This window comes from Gorilla gorilla, chromosome 5, assembly GCF_029281585.2.
Source record: "Gorilla gorilla gorilla isolate KB3781 chromosome 5, NHGRI_mGorGor1-v2.1_pri, whole genome shotgun sequence".
Taxonomy (NCBI): Eukaryota; Metazoa; Chordata; class Mammalia; order Primates; family Hominidae; genus Gorilla; species Gorilla gorilla.
This window is the reverse complement of record NC_073229.2, coordinates 111,935,150-111,949,608: the sequence shown is the minus strand read 5'-3', so window position 1 is coordinate 111,949,608 and position 14,459 is coordinate 111,935,150. Positions and strand designations below refer to the sequence as shown.

The window sequence follows — 14,459 nt, the reverse complement described above, 5'->3', positions numbered from 1 at the left end:
TTCACAAAGTGTGAACGTAATGTAGGCAGGGGAGATGAAGCATTGAATTATGTTTCTCACACACACACACACACACACACACACACACACACACACACACACACGAAAATCTGTCCTTCTGGCCGCCCACCCTTCACCTAATCAGCACCAGTCTAGGCTGCTCAGTGGTGTGTATTCTCACCAAGGTGCTGCCCAGAAGATCCACCTTGCTCAGGGAAGCGTAGTTGGTCCTGTTCCCTTTCACCTTTGATGGTGCCAGAAATCCTGACAGAAGCAACAGTCTCTATGGTGCCAGAAGAGGAGGCTGTAGCGCTGCCTGGAGACAAACCCTTGCAGAATATATGCTTCCAATTGGAACATGTTGCTTTTAGAGCCTCAGGGACCTGCAAGGGCAGGATGTGCCGCTCTGATTCCCAGTGTGTGACAGCAGGGGATTCCTCCCAGTTATTCTCAGAGTCAGGCTGTGGTTTGTACTTTCTTTTTTTTTTAGAGACGGAGTCTCGCTCTGTTGCCCAGGCTGGAGTGGTGCAGTGGTGCGATCTCGGCTCACTGCAACCTCCGCCTCCAGGTTTCAAGTAATTCTCCTGCCTCAGCCTCCTGAGTAGTTGGGACTACAGGCGCACGCTGCCATGCCCGGCTAGTTTCTCTTGTCTTTTAGTAGAGACGGGGTTTCACCATGTTGCTCAGGCTGGTCTCAAAACCCTGAGCTCAGGCAATCCGCCCACCTCGGCCTCCCAAAGTGCTAGGATTAGAGGTGTGAGCCACTGCACCCGGCCGGTTTGTACTTTCTATCAGATCATTCAACTAAACTTTGTGACACCGCAGATAAAACAAAGCAGATTAATGTCGCTGATCCAAAGAGCCAGGTTCTGCTGCACCTGGACCCAATGGGACCCGAAGAGGCTTCGGCTCTCCAGCAAAGATTGGGGGAGCCAGGTGTGTCCTCACCCGTAGGTCAGGGATGGTGTTGGGTAATTTTGATAAAGTACCCCTTCCTCATAGAAGCAAAAACTCCTTTCTGTTATTTTTTCTTTTAACTTCCAAATTAAAGACACCAACATGTTGTAACAAACAAAATAGAACATGCTTTAATCCAGTAAGTGGCACTGCCAACCATGAAGAAGGTCAGTTCACACACAGACACATACGGCATACACATGGCCTTCCCATTGCAATCTTGGTTCCACCTCTCTCATGGTACCTCACACTCTCTGTCTTGTGTTGTAACTGTCTGTGCACTTACCATTGACTTTATCTCCTCCATTACTGGGCTGCAGGCTCCCAGAGGACATAAATTGTGTGCAACGGATTTACCTTTGTTTCCTCCCTGCCTGGCATAATGCCTTGTAGTCAGTAGCTCCTCTAAATGTTTGTAGAAAAGAAGAAAGGGAATTAGCATGCCTTAATCTCTAAGCTGTACCAGTTACTATACATATGCTTAATGTATATGATCATATTTAACTCGTAAAACCAGCCTCCAAGGTGTTATTATTACCATTTTATAGAAATGGTAAAGAAACGGAGGCTCAAAAAAGTTAGATGCCTGCTTAAGATCACTGAGCCAGTTAGAGTGAGAGATGGACTTGAGTCTGGAACTGTCCCTCTGCAAAATTCCTGCTCTTATTTCTTCATTAACGAGTGAATGAATGGGGGTTAATGATACCTGTGCGATGAGTCATCCCCAGACCCCCAGGTGCTACTAACACTGCTTCCCAACCCTCGCCTGGGGTTGGCAGGGCTTTTTTAATTCACTGGATAGTCCCTAACAGGGCTGGCATTAACCCATAGACAATAGAGAAGTGGCCTTGGCATTAGTTTGTGAGATATTCTCTCTGCTCAGATAACCTCCAGGGCAAAAGTGAATGTCACTGCGTTAATTGTGCCTCCTCTGTCCTTAAGCATGACCACACCCATAAGGGCGAAGCAGACTCCTGAACTCACCCAAGCTTTTTCCTTAGAATGTCTTCCCCGTCATCTGCCTGACAAATGCCTGATCATCCTTCAGGATGCCTTCCTCAGCTCCCTCAGGCAGAGCTACTCACTCATTCTTCAGCTACTGCAAACTGAGTAGGGACTACACATTGTGGGGTCTAAAGTAATCAAAAGTCTCTGCCCTTCAGGAACAGCAAGCCAAACAGGGAAGAAAAGAGGCCAGCTGCAGTGGTTCACACCTGCAATCCCAGCACTTTGAGAGGCTGATGTGGGTGGATCACTTGAGGTCAGAAGTTTGAGACCAGCCTGGCCAACATGGTGAAACCCCATCTCTACTAAAAATACAAAAATTAGCCGGGTGCGGTGGCGTGTGCCTGTAATCCCAGCTACTCAGGAGGCTGAGGCAGCAGAATCACTTGAACCCAGGATGTGGAGGTTGCAGTAAGCTGAGACCGAGCAGTGCACTCCAGCATGGGTGACAGAACAAGACTCTGTCTCAAAAAAAAATAAATTAAATTAAATTATATACATATATGTAATATATATATGTGTATATATATATATCCCTTTTAAATAAGTTTAAATAGAAAGAGAGTTTATTGGAAAAATACATGGAAATTTCCTAGAACTCTAAATTGGGCAACACAGCCAGGCCTCAAGAGAGACAAGAACCAGGTACAGATCTTAGGAACCAAAGCTTATTTTTGTTCTCTCTCTCTCTCCACATGTTCTTTCATCTCTGCTTCTGTCTGTACTTCTCTCTCTTCTCTCTCACTCTGAAAATACTGGCATCCTCTCTTCATTTGCACATGCATGAGCCAAACATAGATGCCCACATCTGATTTGTTTTTCCAAAACAAACAAAAAATTATAGTGACAATGAAATTTTTTTGACATTTTTGCAAATCCCTTTAGTGGCTTGCTTAATAAATGGCAATTGAATCCCTACATCTGCTTCTACATTTAATCTGTTGTGATATATTATTTCGGTTGAAGTATATAAAGAAAATTCAGTCTCACAGAGACATGTAGCTTAAAAAGAGCAAAGTATTTATGGATAATTTTTGACAATACACCAAAACTCAACATGTGGTAGTTTCTTAAAGTTTAATTGCAATGTGGAATCTGAATTCATATAAAAGAAATTGTCTTTTTTACCATAACATTAAAATCCGCTAGTCTGTCTTGCACTTTGATTAGATCTTTAACCTGCACATTTGTTATTCATAAAATATTGGTTCACTGAGTTATACATCTCATCTTCCTAATGTTGACACATTTTATACAAATATATTTCTTAAATCTCATTTGTTGATATCACCACTGATCCCTTCAGAAAGGTCTTTAAGTATTGAAAAGCTATCAAGCTCACAGTGACAGATACAAGTTTTACAAAATTCTAGTTTTCGTTTGGAAACACAAATTCTAACATTGGCACAGAAAAAAAATGTTGTTGGTTGTTTTTCTTGAAGTGACAGGATAATCTGGTTCATTTTCAAGAAAATGTCTGCCAAATACCTGGTTTGAGAAATCATAGTTTGTGCAGTCAAGTAGCAATGGTACTCCTTGAAAAAAAGCCATTAGCTTTAGTTCACCACTCAAGCAATTACTTAAGTGGTTTTCCCAGACAATTGCCTACTTCAGCATGCAGTAGATATGATGTATGCATTTTTTCCATTTCATCACACAGAATGTGAAAAAGACATGTACCCAAAAGTCAAGTTTTAATGAAATTAATTATTTTTACTGCTTCATCAGGGACATTATTAAGTAACACTGGCTTTTGCTTTTATTTTTTCCTTATTTTTTCTTACTGTGAGTGCATGGTAGTGAGAAATGTAATAACCACAGTAAGTGCTATTGCCTTGATTCATGCTAAGATGCCAGCAGTATTCCCCATCACTGCTGTTACTCCATATGTGAAAAAGCACACTTAAAAAAAAAAGGCGGCCAGGCGCGATGACTCACACCTGTAATCCCAGCACTTTGGGAGGCCAAGGTGGGTGGATCACAAGGTCAGGTATTAGAGACCAGCCTGGCCAACATGGTGTAACTCTGTCTCTACTAAAAATACAAAAATTAGCCAGGCGTGGTGGCATGTGCCTATAATCCCAGCTACTCGGGAGGCTGAGACAGGAGAATTGCTTGAACCCAGAAGGCAGAGGTTGCAGTGAGCCAAGATGGCACCACTGCACTCCAGCCTGGGTGACAGAGTGAGACTCCATCTTTAAAAAAAACAAAACAAAACAAAAAGGCAAATATCCTCTTAGCCTTGTTATCAAAATGGTTTTAACTTCTTGGACCCCATGAAAGAGTCTTGGGGTCCCCAGGCGCCCATGGACCACATTTTGAGAACTGAAATTCTAAACCATTCAAATTCAAGTTTCTGTTTTTGTTTTTGTTTTATTTGAGACAGGGCCTTGCTCTGTTGTCCAGGCTGGAGTACAGTGGCACAATCCTGGCTCACTGCAGCCTCGACCTTCTGGGCTCAAGCAATCCTTTCACCTCAGCCTCCTGAGTAGCTGGGACTACAGGCTTGCACCACCATATCTGGCTAATTTTTTATTTTTATAGAGACATGGTCTATGTTGCCGAAATTGGACAACTTAAGTGATTAACAAACTCCTTTGGTCCCAATTTCCATATCTAGACAGGAAAAATTTACATGGCCCAGCTTGGGTTAAGTGTCTGCCCCGGCCCTCAGTGTGGACAGGTGTGTGATCATGTGGGCCACTGTCCACTTAATAAGGATTATGGGACCAGACAGTTGGAAAAGGAGTGAACAAATCTGGCAGAGCTGAGATTCAGGATAGGGTGGGGTTAAGCACCTCCACGAGCTTAAAAAAGAGTTGGAATGGACAGGGAATTCAGCAGGAATATATCTTGGAACCTTGCCACAACACTATTAACAACTGAAGTGTGTATAGTTTTACAGATTCTAAAATGCTTTCACACGCATCACCTCATTTAATCCTTCCAACAGCCCTGTGAGATAAGCATTCCTACCACTCTACAAATATAGAAACAAAAGCTTAGGCTGGGCTCGGGTGGCTCACTTTGCCACCCAGCACTTCGGGAGGCCGAGGCGGGCAGATCACCTGAGGTCAGGAGTTCAAGACCAGCCTGGCCAACATGGTAAAACCCAATTTCTACTAAAAATACAAAAAAAAAAAAAATTAGCCAGGCTTGGTGGCGGGCGCCTATAATTATAATCCCAGCTACTCGGGAGGCTGAGGCAGGAAAATCGCTTGAACCCGGGAGGCAGAGGTTGCAGTGAGCCGAGACCGTGCCATTGCACTCCAGCCTGGACAACAACAGTGAAACTCTGTCTCAAAAAAAAAAAAAAAATAGAAATTAGATCTTTGGACTTTAAGCAAAGGACTCACTCACCTACAGCATAGCTGTCTACCAAGCTGCGGAAATTACACTCTAGGTGATCAACAGGTGCTCAAAAATTTGGAACAAGCATCCTGTACCTGATGAGGGTGGGGGTAAAAGAAGAAAGACTTAGGGCTCCCTGCCTAGAAGTTAAAGTTCAGAAAAGGGAATGGAGCCAGAGAGTCAGGGATTCCCCCACTTTCCTGAATTCTGGACAACTGGGTGCAGTGAAGACCCTGTGGTCTAACTCGTGTTAGGTCACTCCACCAACTCTCACGGGACGAGGAGCCTTCATTCCATGCCATCGTCACTACCAGTAAAGTGCAACTTTATGTGAGAAAAGAATACTGCTCTTGAAGAATCAAGTGTGGAAGTATTATTTTTCTATTAGCTATCTAATGTGAATTATTGTGCTCAGACTAGGAACTAAAGCTTAGACTTTGTTACATTATAAACATTTTTTTTTTCTACAGTAGACCAGCTGGAGGACCTCCCACATGAGAAAGAAATGTCCAGTCTAAACAGAGAGGCATCCATTTAGGGAGCCTGGCTTTGAACATTTCCCTGACACAATCCAGTTTCCCCTAACCCCTTTCACCAAGTATGGGTTTCTAGAATATTATTTGAAGTGTGCTGAGCCAAGAGGAAATGAAGATTAAAGTTAAGAAGGAAACTAACAGTTTGCTTTTAAAATACACAAGCAAAGCCTGGTTTTTCATAAGAGATCCAGGCTCTGAGTTCCAAAGCAAATCCAGTGAAATACCACCATGAAACGGAATTGATAATTTCCCAGAATTAGGGGTCCAATATGGGGATCACGAGCAACTTGTGAATGTTGAGATCTGAAATGTAGCTAGTCTGAATTGAGATTACACTGTACATGGAAGATACACATCAAATTTTGAAGACAGTACAAAAAACTATGTAAAATACCTTATTAATAGTTTTATATTGATTACATGTTGAAATAATATTTTAGATATATTGAGTTAAATAAAATATATTATTCAAGTCAAGTTCACCTATTTCATTTACTTCTTTAATGCGGCTACTATATAATTTAAAATTCTATATGTGTCTCATGTTGTATTTCTATCAACAGCACTTGCCTATGGGGGTCAATTAAACAGCCCTGCTAACCCCTCCACATTCAGCTCTTCCTCATTTTTATTCAGAACCACATCATTTTGTTTTCTCATTAATTTTTAAATTCCTACTTACATTTTGATAAAAAATAATTTTGAAGGGCAACTTAGTTAAATTTAGGCAAGTTGAGATGATAAAAAAAAAAATAGAAGAGGGAAAAGAAAAGATCCAAAGCCCAAGGTCTCTTTGTTTACTGAAAATGTAAAAAACAAACAAACAAAAAAAACCTGCTCATCTGTTTCCCTCTCTTGATAAAGAGAGGGATGTACTTACTCTACATGACAAATTGCCGTCTCTCCTAGAAAATAAATAATATAATCATGACAGATTAGTTCCTGTTTGACATTCATTAAAAATGAGTCTGTTGAATTTAAGATCTCCCACCACATATTAGCAGATGCTCAAAAAGCTAGAACGAATTACCGGCTAAATGCTATGACTTTGTGAAAATAAATCTCAGTAAGTTCTTACCCAGGGAGTTAAACTACTGGATATAAGGAGAATGGAAGGAAGACGAGGTGGGGGTTGTGATGGGAAGGTTTTAGTTGCTGTGCAACTACTCGGTCACATTCAAATATTTTAGAAAAGTTAAATGGTATTTGGGAAGTCTAGAGAAATTTTATGTCTTTGCCTCTAGCCTTAAACAAATCTTCACTTTAGCAGATTTGAAGGTTAGGATAAAGGTTAACAAAGAACCAGGCTAATCATTTGGTGACACTAGCTGGAATACAGAGCAATACCATAGAAACCGAAGGGTTGGGGAGATGTGGGGCAGTCGCAAAACTTGTTGCAATTCTCTACAGGATCATGAGATTGCCCCTCCCAGGTTCCTACTGTCTCAAAGATGACCTTCCCCCACAGCTCCCAGGAGTGACTCATTGCTTTCTGTTGAGCCTCTCCACCTCTCCACGCTCATCAGAGGCTTAATAATTACTTTATTGAACAAAGCAGGAAAACATGAGTCCAGATGAAAGTTCGAATCTTTATTAACCAATCCTCCCAGCTTTGCTTTTACCCATCCTTTATCCTGTCCCTGGAGAGGATTCCTCCTTTTTTATTGTTTCCTACTGCCTGCTGGATTTGCTCAAGGTATGTGAATTGCTGTGCAGTTTTCCCACCTGGTCCATCTTTGGCAACCTCCAGGTAGCATTTTCCAACACCATAACCCTTCTCCTCCTGCCTGTGTCTGTGATCCCTCCCTGCTCCCTGGGCAACGACCCTAGTTTGCAAGTTACTGCTTGTCAATGGGCTGGAGTTTTGTTAGGATGTTTTGAAATGAAACAAATCCCTCCCCCAAGGAAACTGACTCAGCAAAGATTATTACAAATGTCCCACAGTTTACAATCATGGGAAAGGGAAATTAGAATTGAGATTTATTCAGAAGATCCCACTTGTCAGAATTATGCAACTGATTTTAAAATATTTTAAAGAAGCCATTAGAAAAATAAAAATACTCCTTAAATTTAAATGTATATGTGCTACAAAAATACTTAAATCTGTACAAACACAAATTTTAGCACCTAATCACATACTTTCAAAGTATGCTGCAAAATGTATATAATTAATCTTAACTCACGCTAAGATAAGGAAATCAGTATTACCAATCCTGCTACATTTTACAAATGGAGAAACTTCGCCACAGTAAGGTTTCACAAGGTGTCCAAAGCACAGAGAACTAGCATGAATTAGCCAGGGTGGCTTATTGAGGGTCAACACCAGACAAAAGATTATGGAGGCAAAAAAAAGAAAGAGGAAAAAAAGAGGATCAGGGGGATACACGGAAAAACAAAAGAAACCACCCTGAAACCTAAACCATTCCCTGGAGCGAACATGAGCCCAAAGTTTTCTTTCACAGAATGCTCAACCTTGAAGTAAGTGCAAAGAGTACATTCATACAAATGGACCAAATTGGACCAGTGGGTTCTAGAAGACAATCTTTCTTGCCTAAGAATACCCTATCTTAGCCCACATTGTCTTTTGCAGAGCTTTCTTTCCTTCTTCCAAAACATTTTTCTCTTTTCACAGTTCTTTATTTGAATAGCTGTGGGAGACATTATAGGCTGGTAGCTAAGAACAGAAGAATCAGAAAACAGTGGGCTCAAAACCTGGTTCCACTGCTTACTAGCCATGCTGAATGTGGAAAAATTCTTAACCTTCTAAAATTGCTCCTTTACCTATAAAATGGGATGATAATAGTATCTACTTCTTAGGATTGCCAAAATGATTCAACAGCATAATATTCATAAAATGTTTAGCATGGTCCCTGACCTGTTCTCAATAAATGATAATAATTACCATAATTCTGTCTTAAAACAAGAAATTCCAGCTTCTCAGACAACAACAAGGAGAGCAGCCAAAACATACACTGACAGGTTTTAAGGGATTTTAAGAAATTCTGCTGGGCACGGTGGCTCACTCCTGTAATCCCAGCACTTTGGGAGGCCCAGGCAGGCGGATCACCTGAGGTCAGGAGTTCGAGACCAGCCTGGCCAACATGGTGAAAACCCATCTCTACTAAAGATACAAATATCAGCTAGGCATGGTGGCGGGTGCCTGTGGTCCCAGCTACTCTGGTAGCTGAGGCAGGAAAATGGCTTGAACCCAGGAGGCGGAGGTTGCAGTGAGCTGAGATTGCACCACTGCGCTCCAGCCTGGACGACAGAATGAGATTCCATCTCAAAAAAAGAAAAAATTCTAAGTTGGTTTGCAAGTTTGGAACCACCTGGGAAATAGACATACAAATCAGACAGATGGAGATCAGAATATCAATTTGGTTACCAGTAAGAGCATGGATAGTAGAACATGGCTTTGATGAATGGCCACAGCAGGCTTGTATGGCTTTACCTCTGACTTAAGACAAGACCCACCACATGCCTGTTCCTCAAAGGCAGGCCCCTTAAAACACAACAGAGAGCAGAATAGGCAGGAGGGTCTTTAAGAAAGAAAAGAAAAGAAGAGGCTGTATAGAGCAAGCTCAGTTTTTCCTTCCAGGGATGGAGAGGCCAAGAGTACAACTCTAACAAGTTCTTCCACAGGGAAAGATAAACAGTAGAGATAGTGTTCTCACCCTACCCCATTCCCAACGAGAAAGTATTTTCTCATTGGGGTTGCTCTACAAAAAATGTCTTGACTCCCCTGTCCCGCCAAGACATCCTCCTGCCCTAGTGTTCTCCTTTTCTTGTCCCTTCTTATCCTCCATAGTATGATTCTCCAGGTTTATTCAGGTTCAGATCAACACTCCCATATTCTGCTCCTTGAATTCTGTCCTGATGCAGTAATAACATACAAAGATATTCACTTGCAAAGGCTTTAATTTTCATAGTCCTTTGCTCCTCACAAGTATGCCCTCACAACAAAACCCAGTTTAGAAGAACATAGTGAGAGTAAGAATATACCAAAAAGAAAGGAACCTGGAAAATATAGTATTGAGTCATCCAATCATTCCTGAGTACCCGATATGTGAATTTAGGGTGTTGTGAATGTGGCTGTGAACAAGACAAAATCCTGCCTTTTTCCCATGGGTCTTCCACTTGATGTGGGAGAAACAGGGAAGGCTATCCAAAGAGGTTTATCTTCACCTGCATGGAATAAACCAAAGACCTGAGTTCCCTCCCACCTCTTCCACTAACTGCCTGTGTGACAAAGTGTCTCTAGGCCTTCGTCAAATAAGGTATTAAAATCAGAAATAGAGGCTGCTGATTCAAAGTTCTCAAAGGTTTCCCTCTTCCTTGGGTCTTTCCAAAGAGAGTCTCTTCTAGACAGTGGTGAGATCAAATACAAACATAGGTGACTTAGCAGGTGTCCTAGACAGACACTGTTGGGAAACAAAGGAATCCACAAGTCAGATACCACTTACTTTTATTTTAGACAAAACTCCTTCAAGCTCAGTGATCCTTTTTCTAAAGCCAAAGCGGATGGTGCAGCAAACTGAAAGAAGAAACTATAGATGCAAGGACAGAAGAAGCGAAAAACCATAATGGAAATGTCTGACTTAAATATTCCTGTAAAACCTTACCATGTACAGGAGAAACAGAAGGGGAAAGATATGTTTTCAAGAAAATTAAAATTAGAAATGTTTGGTACTTTAAGGAGTAAATTTCTCTATTCTGGAATATTAGTCTGTATTCCCTCATATGCAATTTACCCAGTGAATTTGCAGTTGATTTCTTTCCCAGAAGTTGCAAGCTCAAATGCTTCATGAGTCAAACAAGTAACAAATATGTAAACTGGCTGTAGGGGGTTCAAACTCAAAACACAATAAAAACTCAAACTCAGAGCTGTTTTAAAATTGCCGAGGTCAGATTTCTGACCTCTATCTTTTTTTTTTTTTTTTTTGAGACGGAGTTTTGCTCTTCTTACCCAAGCTGGAGTGCAATGGCGTGATTTGGCTCACTGCAACCTCCACCTCTCGGGTTCAAGCGATTCTCCTGCTTCAGCCTCCCAAGTATCTGGGATTACAGGCGCACGCCACCACACCCGGCTAATTTTTTGTATTTTTAGTACAAACGGGGTTTCACCATGTTAGCCAGGCTGGTCTCAAACTCCTGACCTCAGGTGATCTGCCCACCTCAGCCTCCCAAAGTGCTGGGATTACAGGCATGAGCAACTGTGCCCAGACTTTTGACCCCTATCTTAATCAATGTTTAGGGGAGAGAAAGGTACTCCCTGAACTTGACAGTAACGTCACCCTCTGAGAGTGACCCTAGTAGGAATCAACACATAACAGATGAGATGAACCACGAATACAAATCACCTGTCCTGTAATTGGTCTGTAAATGTATGGTTGAGAAGATCCACTCTCTCTAGTCTTAGTCAAGGTAACTAGGGTAAAGTCTCAGGGAAACAAGACTGATTAAAATTAATGAGGCAGGAAGGGAAATTGCTGGGTTGCCTTTCCTACAACCATTCCTTTCCTCTTTTTCACCAAACCTGCCTCCTGTAAGAGGCTGTGAAAATGGTAGATACTGCCATTCACAGCCTCTCTTGCAGCTAAGAGTAAAAAGGTGATACTGTTCTAGCCAAGAAAACATGAGGGGAAATCTGCAGAGCAACAACTGGAAAATTTATTCTCTGTGATAATAACAACCACAAGAAGAAGGTTTATCCCTTTGCTGGGCACAGAGATTAAGGGGGAAATGGAGACTCTTCAAAGAAAGCACAGGCAAAAACCACATAATTTGAACTTCAAAAGGGTTATTACAAATCTATGTTTACTCTTGGAGAATGTCTTATAGATCAAAGGTTGTATCTAACTCTTTAGACACTCCAAATCAAACACTACAGAAAATTTAAAAATCATGAAACCAGGTTTGGAAAAAATAAAAATTCCAAGAGAAAACTGTCATACTCACTCAGAAAAGAGTTGACAGTGAAGAGTTTGCCCTGGGACATTGAAGATCCCCAGAGAGGCCTAGAACAATCTTTATGGAGATGCTCCAGCTGAATTAGATATCCTGTTTACAGCAAATATCATGATGGATTTTGCAACTGCAGTTGATGATCTCTGTCAAAGTATTAGGTCAAAGCAAAATATAATAAAATTTTAACCACTTCTTCAGCTTTCTCCACATGAAAAAGGAACAGCAAGAGACCATTCCAACATAAGAGTCACCTGTTATTTGCCACTTCAGATCCTCTCAGCCTTACCTTTCTCTGTGGCCTCTGACCTCTTGTTCCAGCTCAGCCTATATTGTGGCAGCCAACTCTGTAAATTTCAACCAACTTCACTCAGTGCATGCCAACAGCACCTCACTTCATGCACACCTCTGACGTGCTGTCCCGCAGCTTTCCCGTTGATGCTGGGTATGTCTGCATATGTACATTCAGAGAGTGCAGGAGGATTAACACCCACTGGAAAGATTCTTTGACCAAAGGGAAACAGGAGCCAACAAATAATTCTCCCTTTAACACATCAGAGGACTGTCCTAAGAAGCAATCATATATATCCCTTTCAATAACAGTTCCCCAAGATCAAGGGATCAGTTGTTCTTAATAGCTATCCTCCAATTGCATTTCCCTCCTTCCCTGCCTCACTCTACTTTTCCCTTATTCCCGATCCCTACTAGGGAATTGCGCTCCCTAATTAAGTTGTAGCACATAAGCCTTGGCCTCAGGCACTGCTTTCTAAGCAACAAAAGCTCAGAATGTATTCGTTTTCTTATTGCCGGTAACAAATTACCACAAACTTTGTTGTGGAAAACAATCCCTGTTTATTAGTCAGGTCACAATTCTGTAGGTCATTCTACCCCAGTGCAGTTGGGTTTATAGCTCAGGTTCACATAAGACTGAAACCAAAGTATAGGCTGAGTTGTGTTCTCATCAGGAGTTTAGAATTCTCTTCCAAGCTCACCTGGTTTGGGCAGAATTCAATTCCTTGCAGTTGTAGGGTAAACGTTCCCATTTCTTTGCTGGCTGTCAGCTGCGGCCTGTTCTCAGCTCCCAGAGGCTACCTGCATTCTTTATCACATGACCCCCTCCATCTTCACAGCCAGCAATGGCGCATTGAATCATTCTTATGTTTCGACTCTCTTATCCCGGCCAGGCATGGTGGCTCATGCCTATAATCCCAGCACTTTGGGAGGCCAAAGTGGGTGGATCACCTGAGGTCAGGAGTTCGAGACCAGTCTGGCCAACACGGTGAAACTCTGTCTCTACCAAAAAAAAAAAAAAAAAGAAATACAAAAAATTAGCCGTGCATGGTGGCGGATGCCTGTAATCCCAGCTACCCAGGAGACTGAGGCAGGAGAATCACTTGAACCTGGGAGGCAGAGGTTGCAGTGAGCAGAGATTGCACCATTGCACTCCAGTCTGGGCAACAAGAGCAAAACTCTGTTGCAAAAACAAAACAAACAAACAAAAAAACCTCTCTTACCTCTCGGCGTCTGACCCCTAGACCCAGATTTAAATGACTCACGTGATCAGTTCAGGACCACCTGGATAATCACCCTATCTTAAGCTCCACTGACTTGGAATTGTAATCACGTTAGCAAAATCCCTTTGGCCATATAATGTAACATACACCCTCACACTTGAAGGGAAGAGGATTATACAAAAGCAAGAGTCATTGGGAATCATCTTAGAATCCTGCCTATCAGACAGTTGGTATCAAGGGGTGACCCTTGAGAGCAGACCCTTAGGATGAGATTTTGGTTCTAGATTACTCAGAGATCTGAAAGCAATAGGGTTTCCAGTATTAGTGGTAAGTGGGGTGGAAGTTCCCAATCTGCAATGATATCACAAGTACTGTCTTTCACCTGAAATTAATTGATATTAGGTGGAGCTAGAAGGTGAGGCAATGGGATAGGCAATGGCTGTGGTACTTAAAAAGTATGGGAGCAGTTATGACTGAAAATTGTGGAATGGCCTTACTGCTATTAACAGAATCAAAAGCCTTCAAAAAATAAAATGATAGCCTCAGGACAAACTACTACCAATTCAAAGCTTGTTTTGAAAGCCAGAGGGCCACTGAGATAATTTTAAAAATACATTTATCTCCTGTTACCAAAGGGCAAAGCTGCTAGGGAGACAAGAATTGTGCCTCATTCTTAGTGGTAGCAGGTGTGAGGTGCAACCTCTCATTTTTTATCTTGGAAGGGATGACCTGGCACGTTCCAGACCACTGGATCCCTACAAACTTCACCAATGTAGCAAGTCCCTGAATATTCATGAGATTTATCTCCCACTCTCTGGTACACATGATTCTACTAGGGCATTGGTACTTGCCACTCTTTGTTCATCAGGTCCATTTAGCAAGATGCCATATGGTGATCTGATGATTGTCAACATGACTGAAGCCCCTATAATAGAAAGCAGAAGAATTTACATAGTCCTGGGGGCAAGGACATGAATGTGTAGTGCTGTTCTTCCCATGAAGGTGAATTACTTTTGATCTTTCCTTTTAAGGGGATTGGGAAGTATGAATTCACTAGATCAATAGCTGCTTATCAAGTGCTAGAGGTTGGGTTGATCTGAATCAGTAAAGATACCATATACAGGAGAGCAGG

The 14,459-nt window shown here is 41.8% G+C and overlaps 1 long non-coding RNA gene across 1 annotated transcript in view; it reads right to left on the bottom strand.

The window, feature by feature from the left end:
- Positions 1-12,217, bottom strand: part of LOC134758677 (uncharacterized) — a 127,734-nt gene extending 115,517 nt beyond the window's left edge. Inside the window, exons 1-2 of the long non-coding RNA XR_010134116.1 lie at positions 12,103-12,217; positions 11,808-11,959 (exon numbers count right to left, since the gene is read on the bottom strand). This is a non-coding gene — a long non-coding RNA (uncharacterized lncRNA). The remainder of the gene's footprint in view (positions 1-11,807; positions 11,960-12,102) is intronic.
- Between the last annotated feature and the right edge of the window lie 2,242 nt (positions 12,218-14,459).